The sequence below is a fragment of the Salmo trutta genome, chromosome 1 (assembly GCF_901001165.1).
Source record: "Salmo trutta chromosome 1, fSalTru1.1, whole genome shotgun sequence".
Lineage (NCBI taxonomy): Eukaryota > Metazoa > Chordata > Actinopteri > Salmoniformes > Salmonidae > Salmo > Salmo trutta.
The window spans coordinates 32,287,044-32,299,910 of NC_042957.1; positions in this window are offsets into that span (position 1 = coordinate 32,287,044).

A 12,867-nucleotide genomic window follows, 5' to 3' on the forward strand; every position below is an offset into this window, starting at 1 on the left:
ACTGCCTTTTATATCACAAAAACCTGACACTATCTAAATCACAGATGTCCAACATAGAAACAGGTTTACATATTTTAGCTTACTTACGCAAGATCACAATCAATGTATGGGCTAAGATTCTGAAATAAGTAGCCTGGAGGTTTCACCCGTCAGTAGCCTATTAGAATGAGATTTTATATATATATATATATAGTAGTTTCAGCATTCTATGCCTATGCTTTGAAGAAAGGACGGGTGCATTTAATAGATTTACACTATTGTACACATATATATGCTGAGAATGCTGTTTTAGATAAAGAAAAAATAATGCCATGTAACCTAACCTAGTGGTCTTGTGAGTAGAGAGGGGGGCATGCAGCTCCACCTATATGCAGACGCTAAGTTTTGCTTTAGAAAATAGCCTAAACATGTCCAATAACAATATTAACATCATACTGTAGGACCTGACTTCACCTGGCACAAACCCAAAACAGGTATACTTTCAAAATATTGATGAACAGTGCTAATAGGCTACAAAACGATTGCTCAATTAACATCAATGGCCAACAATTAACACATTCAACTATATAAAGACAACTTGCATAAACATGAGCGTTTATAATAAACAATGAAAATAGGTGCTACCTACCCTCGAAACGGAAGAAAGGAGATAAAGAACCAGAGATGCGAGACCTGTGAGCTGTGAACTTGAGCCACGCCCACGAGTCAGATCACAATGGGGGTGAGCAGAACAGGGCCAGGTTGTCGAAACAGACAAACATTTCTAAATAAATGACTTGATTAGGCTACCGGACTCTGACGTTTGATCATACAAATGTTGAAGCGATTAGAAATGACATAGTCATAGGTCTACATCATGAGTAATCTACAACTGTGTGCAGAAAATTAGGCCTATTATTAGCCTTCTTCATTCATTTACATTAATACATTTATCGACTGAAGTGAATTCGCTTTTAATTTGGGTATCTATCTGGTTCATCCAGGTCAGGAGAAACAACATGTTGACTGGCATGGCTCATGTAGGTCTTATATAAACCACAGTGGTGGTGAGTAGATAGAAAGTTGGCAATTATCCCCCAAAATACAATAAAAAGACAAACATTTCTCAAAATTACTATATGATTACAATACTCTGGCGTTTGTTCAGTTACATTAACTAAAGCATAGGCTTAATGTTTCAAGCAATTAGTGATGGCATAGTCATGGGTTAACAAGAGTAGGCCTAAAATGAACAATTAGTCAGTGTGGAGAAATGGAGGGACGTGACTTCACATGCCTAATTAATCTTACCAATAGAATACCACAGTATGAGTATTAATACCTATAAAACCTAGAGGTCAAACAGAGAAATGGTTCCAATCGTTTTTTCCACAATACATGTTTCCCAATTTAAAATAAGGGCTGTGTTTTGTGTAGGCTTCCCTGGTGTGACATTTTGACGTGTAAATCTCTCTCGGACAAGGTGACTTTTATCAATATAGTTGCCTGTATTTACCCCCAACAAATGAAACGCTAATTAGCTGCTAATGTGGCTATCATAAAGAACTACAAACGCCATCATGATCTGGACAAGACTGCTGAATGGAGGCAAAAAGTAACAATCTCTTTTAGCAAAGGTGCCTGCTAGAGATGACGTGCAGGAGCTTGCAGAGATGTGTAGTCTTGCATAATGTCTACTTTGATGTTAATTAGCATTCCAAGCCTACAGGAAACAAAGCCCTTATGTTAAGTGTTTCTATAATCCCCTATGGGGAAAAATGAATGGTGGAAAAAACAATTGGAACCATTTCCCTGTTTGACCACAAGGTATTATGACACCTCTACTGTGAGGCTCTATTCATATGTTTCAACTGAAGTCAATTCAAACTTGTTGATTTATTTCAGCTTGTGTGTCATTGCATACTTTTAACTTGGGTGTCTGGTTCCTTCAGGAGAAACCGCAAATGCCTGCAAGACTTGAATCAACTGAAACTCATGTTAGAGAATATTCTGTATTCAGAATACAGAAAAGCTACAGGCTGCACAGCGTGGTCCATACAGCGACTGGGACCCCTCTTCTTGTGAGCCTCTGTATCCATGGGGTAAGTTGCCCAATCCTTTTTCTTTTGTTTAGCAGGGCTTCTACTGTGTAACACATCCCACTGGGCACATACGTCAATTCAACGTCTATTCCACGTTGGTTCAAGGTAAATTCATTAAAATGATGTGGAAACAGTATTGATTCAACCAGTGTGTGCCCAGTGGGATGTTCCCAGTTTGATAGACACAACATCTGTGACAAGCTAGCTGTAATAATTATGAAAATGAATTGGGCAACTAATAGAAAGTAACCAACCAGTCACTTTGTAGTTGGTCCTTATGCAGTGGTGGAAAAAGTACCCAATTGTCATACTTGAGTAAAATTAAAGATACCTTAATAGAAAATGACTCAAATAAAAGTCACCCAGTAAAATTCTACTTGAGTAAAAGTTTTAAAGTATTTGGTTTCAAATATACTTAAGTATCAAAAGTAAACGCATAAATCATTTCAAATTCCTTATAAAGCAAACCAGACCACACCATTTTCTTGTGTTTTTATTTATTTACGGATAGCCAGGGTCATGCTCCAACACTCAGGCATCATTTACAAACGAAGCATGTGTGTTTAGTGAGTCTGCCAGATCAGAGGCAGTAGGGATGACCAGGGATGTTCTGTTGATAAGTGCGGGAATTGGACCATGACCCTGTCCTGCTAAGCATTCAAAATGTAACAAGTACTTTTGGGTGTCAGGTAGAATGTATCGAGAAAAAGTACATTATTTTCTTTAGGAATGTAGTGAAGTAAAAGTAGTCAAAAATATAAATAGTAAAGTACAGATACCCCCAAAAAACTGCTTAAGTAGTACTTAAAGTACTTTTACTTAAGTACTTTACACCACTGTCCTTTTGTAGGTAGGAACTTGAGAAAAAATATCCACAGGGAAGAATTATTAAACAGATAGATTTCTATCACCAACTTTGGGAAACCCAGCTGTGACCCTCCTAAAGCCTTTTTACATTTCCAGACCCGTTAAAATGAATGAAAATGTTTTTTGTGTAGACGTAATCCAGTCTGAATATATGACCCAAAAGGAATATGCTGCAAGTGCATCCTGCTAGTGGGTCCAGATCCACTGTTCAGAAAACACAGAGTGGCCTAGTCTTTAAACTCTTGAAGTCCACCTCTATAAAGACCTTAAGGTAATGAATTGCTGTGACTTATAGTACAGTCCCCAGAAACTTAGCCTCTCTGTGTAAAAATTACTTCTCTCTACCAAGAGCGTAATTTTACTCCTATTTTAGATTAATCTGTAGTTTTCAAGTACATACTCTGGAGGGCAGTAAAAGACAAGTAATGGTTTTTCATTGACGTCTGCAGCTGGCTTAAGGTAGCATGAACCCAGTCACACCACTATCACAGCACTGTCAGGGCAGTTAGTTTATGATCTGAATAGGAAGCCACTATAATACATTTAATTTGTCTGGGCTAGCAAGTACAGGTATGTTTAGACTTACATACATACGTACATACATACATTCTTATAAGCTGTTTTACCCATGTAATAGTGTCGCTGTGTTGGGAACCAAAGTGAAATCTAAGCAAGTTTAAATATGTTATATTGAGTGATAATTCACTTAAAATTAGGGTTCTTTTCTTGTTTTTCTTACCAAGCTAAATTATCGAATGTCATTGGAAAATAATTTTGCTTATTTTAACCTAAAAAATGCTTGATAAAAGTAATTCTTATTTCAAGATCTTTTAAGATATTTTACCTTAATAATCATAGTAAGGAAAAATATCTTGAAAAATATCTTGAAATAAGACAAATGACTCGTATTACGTCTTTTTTAGGTTAAAATAAGCAAAATTATCTGCCACTGATGTTAGATAATTTAGCTTTGTAAGAAAAAACAAGAAAGAAACAAACATTTTAAGTAAATTATCCCTCAATATAAAATAGGCTTGCTTAGATTTCACTTTTTGTAGTGTGGTCTTATTTTACGTTATGGTTACGGATATGGACCAAAGGATAGTTTTCATTTCTGCAAAGCCCCCTTAGAGATAAGCATGGCTTTCTCATTTGAGAGGATTTCAGTAGAATGGGAATGCAGTGCTCTATATAGCAGCAGCAGCAGGAAAATGCCTCTGTCCTTGTAGCCTCTCTCTCTCTTTGCCTCCTCTCTCTCTCTCTCTCTCTCTCCCCCCTCTCGCTCGCCTTTCTGCTCTCCCTGATTAACCTGTGGGCCCTGCTGTGTCCAGTGTCAGCCTGCTCCATCCTGGGATTCTTTTAATTTCCCTCTTAAAAATGGACTCCATTGGTGCCTGCAAAGAGATTTGAAGAACTCTTAAAGGTTGACTCGGTGATATGCCGTAGATGCCGAACATAAACAGCATAGTGGGTCAATTTCCACAACAACTCAGTGCTGAAGTGCGAGACTACACTTCTCCGCTGTTCTGGTCCCCTGGCTACCACGCTGTAACAGCTTGAAGTGTATCATGCACATATGCAGATACTATGTGTGACCATGTGAGAGCTAATTATTGCATCTCGCTCATCTCAGTGGCCGTTTTAGAGAGGATCAAACCCAAATGTATCATGGGCAAATTGTGCCTGGCTGACTAATCTACGAATAATAATGGGTAGTTATTTATGATGCAAGGTTCTTCGTAGATCAGTCAGTCAGCAGTCACCTGCACGATCGGCTGCAATGTCGATCAGCCCATTGTATACGGTGCTACTTTTAGCTGATGCCCGTACACCGTGACGTATTTCATTATGACGTACGTCATCTTCACGCAATCTCATTCCGCTACTGGACGGAGAGTGTGTGGTTTCACAAACGCAAGACAAGATGGAGGAGAGCCTAGTCTCTCATCAGAGAACACACTTATTTTGGGAGATTGCAAAATATAACCATTTCATTCAAGACAGGAGACACGTATTGTTTCAGGTGATAAAACATGTTTTGTTTGTTACTTTTTCCTCAACTTGTTTCTCTAACAAGTCAACTTAGCTTACGGAGCAGCTAGCTAGCTAAAAGCTAGGCTAGGTTGAAGATAATGATAAAAAACAAATGTCATTACCATCACAATAAACTAAAACGTCAGGAAACAGTCATATAATATAATTGGCCTAACGGCCAATGTGTATTATTTAACATTACTATTAAAATAGTACTCACTTATAGGAATGGGTAATTGTTTACAAATTACTAGCTATCCCATAAAGCCATCACCAAAAAATGTATTTTATTATTGTTCTGTGGTTTGCTAACTTCCTGTTCTATTAATGGACTCTGGCTGCACCATAGACTTTAAAAAGAATGGACAAAGCCACCGATGATGTCAACCTATTGCTTCCTATGTGAAGTCTCAGTGGTGCATTTGAAGATCAGGATTTGTTGTTTTGGCGTGTTGCCATCTTGCTTCACGGCGGAGTGTTTGGGAACCTTGCATGTGCAGTTTGAGCTGCTCTGAGAAGTGATGTGCAGGCTAGCTCAGTGCTGCCCCCTCTCATTGAGTGTCTCAAGTTGAAGACCAACCGGGGTACTGCAGGCTGCACATTTCCTTTATAACTTATTCTGTGCGCGATTTAAAAATAATTGGTTCAAGGACATCTGGTGAAATAGAAGCAAGTATTGGCACCAGAAGATCGTCATACTCCCATTGACTATAATGGGGGATCCTGCTGAAAACATTACCTACAGTACCCTAGTTGGCCTTGGACTTGAAATCCTCAGTGAGAGGGGGCAGTTATTCTCCTCTGGACTGCACTAAAGACAATTCAGAGTTTGGAAAAATTCTAAGTATGTGGCATCCGTTTCGCAACAAAGCCTTCAACCACAAGAGGAGCGCTGCTATACCACTCCGTTGTGGACAGTTCCCATTGAAATGAATGACGTCCGACGCAACTCAACAGACTGCTCAGATGTAATGTGAATGAGGCTTGAGTCTACCTTTAAGTACTCATATGTAGGCCCAACTGTGCAGATAGTGTACGTAAAGTGCCTTTTTCTACACGTTGTTGTTTCAACCTGAATTTAAAATGGATTAAATTGAGATTTTTGGTCACTGGCCTATACACAATACCGTATAATGTCAAAGTGGAATAATGTTTTTCAATTTATTTTGCTAATTAATTAACAGTGAAAGCTGAAATGTCTTGATTCAATAAGTATTCAACCCCCTTGTTATGGCAAGCTTAAATCAATTCAGGAGTAAAAGTTTGCTTAACAAGTCACATAATAAGTTACATCGACTCAGTTTGTGCAATAATAGTGCTTTACCACTGTAAGTCTAACACCTTTGATCGCAATATCCACTAAGCTAACATTTTGAATTTTTTAAGATGGCCCGAGTTAAAGTTTGGACTTAAATCTACTTCAAAAACGGAAAATGGTTGTCTAGCAATGATCAACAACCAGTCTGACAGAGCTTGAAGAATCTTTAAAATAATAATGGGCAAATGTTGCGCAATCCAGGTGTGGAAAACCTTTAGGGACTTACCCAGAAAGCCTCACAGCTGTAATCACTGCCAAAGCTGCTTCTACAAAGTATTGACTCGGGTTTCAAATCAAATCAAATTGTATTTGTCACATGCACCGAATACAACAGGTGTAGACCTTACTGTGAAATGTAAGCCCTGAACCAACAGTGCAGTTCAAGAAACAGTTAAGAAAATATTTACTAAATAAAAAGTAAGAATAAAAAGTAACACAGTAGAATTACAGAACAATAACGAGGCTATATACAGGGGCCCAGTACCGAGTAAGTGTGCTGGGCTACAAGTTAGTCGAGGTAATTTGGACATGTAGGTAGGGGTAAAGTGACTATGCATAGATGATAAACAGCGAGTAGCATAGTCCGGGTGGCCATTTGATTAATTGTTCAGCAGTTTTATAGCTCAAATCAAATTTTATTGGTCACATACACATGGGTTTGCAGATGTTATGGTGAGTGTAGCGAAATACTTATGCTTCTAGATTCGTCATTGCAGCAGTATCTAACAGGTAATGTCTAACAACCTAATACACACAATCTAGTAAAGGAATGGGATAAGAATATATAAGTATAAAATATATGGCTGAGCAGTGACAGTGGCTAAGATGCAATAGATAGTAAAATATTGATAGTGAAGGATACAGTGTATACATATGAGATGAGTAATGCAAGATATGTAAACATTCTTGACTAGAGTTCCGTTTATTAAATTGGCCAATGATATCAAGTCTGTAGGTAGGCAGCCGCCCTCTGTGCTAGTGGTGGCTGTTTAACAATCTGATGGCCTTGAGATTGAAAAACAGCTTCTATCTTTCTCTGTCCCAGCTTTAGTGGTAGCTCGGGTGGTTACTGTCCTTGATGATCTTTTTGGCCTTGCTGTGACAATCGGGTGGTGTAGGTGTCCTGGAGGGCAGGTAGTTTGCCCCCGGTGATGCATTGTGCAGACCGCACCACCCTCTGGAGAGCCCTGCGGTTGTGGGCGGTGCAGTTGCCGTACCAGGTGGTGATACAGCCCACCTGTAAAAGTTAGTGAGGGTTTTCGGTGACAAGCCACATTCTTTCAACCTCCTATCGCGCCTTCTTCACCACACTGTCTATGTGCGTGGACCATTTCAGTTTGTCGGTGACATGTTCACCAAGGAACTTAAAACTTTCCACCTTCTCCATGATTGAGTTGGAGGCGTGCATGGCCACGCAGTCGTGGGGGAACAGGAAGTACAGGAGAGGGCTGAGAATGCACCCTTGTGGGGCCCGTGTTGAGGATCAGCGGAGTGGAGATGTTGTTTCCTAACTTCACCACTTGGAGTACGGCCCGTCAGGAAGTCCAGGACCCAGTTGCACAGGGCGGGGTCGAGAGCCAGGGTCTCAAGCTTAATGATGAGTTTGGAGAGTACTATGGTGTTGAATTCTGAGCTGTAGTCAATGAACAGCATTCTTACATAGGTATTCCTTTTGTCCAGATGGGATAGGGCAGTGTGATGGCGATTGCATCGTCTGTGGACCTATTGGAGCGGCAAGCTAATTGGAGTGGGTCTAGGGTAACAGGTAGGGTGGAGGTGATATGATCCTTGACTAGTCTCTTAAAGTTCTTCATGATGACAGAAGTGAGTGCTATGGGGCGATAGTCATTTAGTTCAATTACCTTAGCTTTCTTGGGAACAGGAACAACAGTGGCCATCTTGAAGCAAGTGGGACAGCAGACTGAGATAGGGATTGATTATGTCCATAAACACAACAGCCAGCTGGTCTGCGCATTCTCTGAGGATGCGGCTAGGGATGCCGTCTGGGCCAGCAGCCAAGCGAGGGTTAACACGTTGAAATGTTTTACTTACGTCGGCCATGGAGAAGGAGAGCCCACAGTATTTGGTAGCGGGCCGTGTCGGTGGCACTGTCGGTGGCACTGAAACGCGCAAAGAAATGGTTTAATTTGTCTGGGAGCAAGACGTCAATGTCCGCGACGGGGCTGGTTTTCTTTTTGTAATCCGTGATTGACTGAAGACCCTGCCACATATGTCTCGTGTTTGAGCCGTTGAATTGCAACTCCACTTTGTCTCTATACTGATGCTTTGCTTGTTTGATTGCCTTACGGAGGGAATAACTACACTGTTTTGTATTCGGTCGTGTTTCCAGTCGCCTTGGCATGATTTAAATGCTGTGGTACTTGCTTTCAGTTTTGCGAGAATGCTGCCATCAACCCACGGTTTCTGCTTAGGGAAGGTTTAAATAGTCACAGTGAGTACATCTCCTATACACTTCCTCATAAACTCGCTCACCGAGTAAGCGTATCCGTCAATGTTATTGTCTGAGGCTACCTGGAACATATTCCAGTCCACGTGATCGAAGCATTCTTGAAGTGTGGAATCTGGTTGGTCAGACCAGTGTTGGATAGACCTAAGCACGGGTGCTTCCTGTTTTAGTCATGGGCAGATTTGCCAAAAGGAGGGCGGGGGAGGGCCTTTTTGCATTGCGGAAGTTAAAGTAGCAGTGGTCGAGTGTGTTACTCGCTTGTGTAATGCAATCGATATGCTGATAGAATTTAGGTAGCCTTGTTCTCAGATTAGCTTTGTTAAAATCCCCTGCTACAAATAAATGCCCCCTCAGGATATATGGTTTCCAGTTTGCATATACCGCAGTGAAGTTCCCTGATGGCATTCTTGGTATCTGCTTGCGGGGGGATATACACGGCTGTGACGATAACCGAGGAGAGTTCTCTTGTCAGATAATCCGGTCGGCATTTGATTGTGAGGTATTCTAGGTCAGGTGAACAAAAGGACTTCAGTTCTTGTATGTTGTTACAATTACACCATGAGTCATTAATCATGCAACATACACCCCCGCCCTTCTTCTTACTAGAGAGATGTTTGTTCCTGTCGGCACGATGCACTGAATATCCCGTTGGCTGTACAGACTCCGACAGCATGTCCCCAGCTAGCCATGTCTCCGTGAAACAGAGTATGTTACAATCCCAGATATCTCTTTGGAAAGCAACTCTTGCCTTAATTTCGTCGACTTTGTTAACTAGGCACTGGACATTAGCGAGTAATATACTCGGAAGCGGTGGGTGGTGTGCGCGTATCCGAAGCCTCACTAGAAGACCGCTATGGCACCCTCTCCTCCGACGGTGTTGTTTTGGGTTGGCCTCTGGAATCAGTTCAAATGCCCTGGGAGGTGCAGACAAATAATCCGCTTTGGGAAAGTCGTATTTCTGGTTGTAGTGCTGGTTGTGCTAGTAAGTTGACGTCTCTCTGATATCCAATAGTTTTTCCCGGCTGTATGTAATAACACTTAAGGTTTTCTGGGCTAACAATGTAAGAAATAACACATAAAAAAACCGTAATACTGCACAGTTTCCTAAGGACTTGAAGCGAAGTTGCCATCTCTATCGGTGCCAGCTTGAGGGTAGAAGCTGTTAAAGAGCCTTTTGGACCTAGACTTGGAGCTCCAGTACCGCTTGCTGTGCGGTAGCAGAGAGAACAGTCTATGACTTGGGTGACTGGAGTTTTTGACCATTTTTTTAACCTTCCTCTGACACCGCCTGGTATATAGGTCCTGGATAGCAGGAAGCATTGGCCCCAGTGATGGGCTGTACGCACTACCCTCTGTAGCGCCTTATGGTCAGATACCGAGCAGTTGCCATACCAGGCAGTGATGCAACCAGTCAGGATGCTCTTGATGGTGCAGCTTTTGAACTTTTTGCCAAATCATTTCAGTCTCCTGAGGGGAAAAGGTGTTGTCTTCATGACTGTCTTGGTGTGTTTGGACCCTGATAGTTTGTTGGTGATGTGGACACCTAGGAACTTGAAACTCTCGACCCGCTACACTTCAGCCCCGTTGATGTAAATGGGGGCCTGTTTGGCCCTCCTTTTCCTGTAGTCCACGATCATCTTCTTTGTCTTGCTCACACTGAGGGAGAGGTTGTTGGCCTGGCACCACACTGACAGGTCTTTAACCTTCTCCCTATAGGCTTTCTCATTGTTGTCGGTGATCAGGCCTACCACTGTTGTGTCATCAGCAAACTTTATTTTTAATTTCACCTTTATTTAACTAGGTAGGATAGATGAGAACAAGTTCTAATGATGGTATTGGAGTCATTTTTGGCCACGTAGTCATGGGTGAACAGGGAGTACAGGAGGGGACAAAGCACGCACCCCTGAGGGGAACTGGTGTTGAGGATCAGCGTGGCAGATGTGTTGTTGCCTACCCTTACCACCTGGGTGTGGCCCGTCAGGAAGTCCAGGATCCAGTTGCAGAGGGAGTTTAGTCCCAGGGTCCTTAGTTTAGTGATGAGCTTTGTGGCCACTATGGTGTTGAACGCTGAGCTGTAGTCAATGAACATCATTCTCACATAGATGTTCCTTTTGTCCAGGTGGGAAAGTTTGAATACTTAAGTGAATTAGATATTTCTGTATGTAATTTTCAATAAATTGGCAGAAATGTCTAAAAACATGTTTTTATCCATTTTTTGAATTCATGATGTAACCCAACAAAATGTTGAACAAGTCAAGGTGTATTAATACTTTCTGAAGGCACCGTATAAGATTTACAAAAGCAAAGTACATGGTTGTTTCTCCCACCATAGAATGGAGCTCTGTGTGCATTACACAAACATCTAGTGAACCTCACCTGCATTTCATCTAATCGTCAGTATATATTGCGAGTGGAAGATGCAGGCTAAAGTGGCCAATTTAGATAGGGGCTGCAGGTGGCTATGTCTTCTTTGTGTAAGACCAAACTCTCATACCGTGTGTTTAGAATAAAATAGGACTGGCCTTAGAGGAAAACAGGGAAACCATTCCGTCTTTGTAATTCATTTTCTTTCTTTCATACAGTATTATAGGATTGTTTATTTTGTGGGGGCACACCTTCTGCAATGTGATATGTATGGAGATGTATTTTGGGGAATTCAGCAGATGGACATTATACTGTATTTAGTACACACAGTATAACCCTATTCCACCAAATGTGAGAGATCACATTTTCTCTGCCTTTAATGTCAAATTTAATAGAATTCCAAAAATAGACTCACAAACGTGTTTGAACGTTTGTGGCACTGATCACCTATGGTTTGTAGTGAATTGGACTACATTCCTTTTAGGCTCATCCTGCACCTAAATGTAGCCTAGTTCTTCAGTAGTGTACCATAGCAAGGTCGTTCCACCAATTCGGTGCTGTTTGAGAAGTGAAACTTGGTAAAGAAAAAAGTTTTGATTTCACCTAATTTTAACATTCAGTCATAAAGAGCACATGCTAAACTTCATAAAAAAACATGTTTTAGTGCCTCCCGAGTGGCGCGGCGGTCTAAGGCGTTACTACAGACTCGGGTTCAATCCTGGGCTGTGCCACAACCGGCCGTGGCCGGGAGTCTCATAGGACGGCGCACAATTGACCCAGCGTCATCCGGGTTAGGAGAGGGTTTGGCCGGTGGGGCTTTGATTGGCTCATTGTGCTCTAGCGACTCCTTGTGGCGGGCCGGGTGCCTGCAGGCTGACCCCGGTCACCAGTTGAACGGTGTTGCCTCCGACACATTGGAGAGGCTGGTTTCCGGGATAAGATGGCGGTTGTTTAGGTAGAGAGGTTAGGCGGGTCATGTTTTGGAGAATGCAAGACTCCACCTTCGCCTCTCCAGAGCACGTTGGGGAGTTGCAGCGATGAGACTAGATCGAAAAAGGGGGTAAAAAATAATACAGTTGAAGTTGGATGTTTATATACACCTGAGCCAAATACATTTAAACTCAGTTTTTCACAATTCCTGACATTTAATCCTAGTAAAAATTCCCTATTTAGGTCAGTTAGGATCACCACTTCATTTTAAGAATTTGAAATGTCAGAATAATAGTAGAGACAATTATTTATTTCAGCTTTTATTTCTTTCATCACATTCCCAGTGGGTCAGAAGTTTACATACACTCAATTAGCATTTGGTAGCATTGCCTTTAAATTGTTTAACTTGGGTCAAACGTTTCAGGTAGCCTTCCACAAGCTTCCCACAATAAGTTGCGTGAATTTTGGCCCATTATTCCTGACTGAGCTGGTGTAACTGAATCAGTTTTGTAGGCCTCCTTGCACGCACAGGCTTTTTCAGTTCTGCAAACAAATTTTCAATGGGATTGAGGTCAGGGCTTTGTGATGGCCGCTCCAATACCTTGCCTTTGTTGTCCTAGAGCCATTTTGCCACAACTTTGGAAGTATGCTTGGGGTCATTGTCCATTTGGAAGACCCATTTGCGACCAAGCTTTAACTTCCTGACTGATGTCTTGAGATGATGCTTCAATATATCCACATAATTTCCCTTCCTCATGATGCAATCTATTTTGTGAAGTGCACCAGTCCCTCCTGCAGCAAAGCAC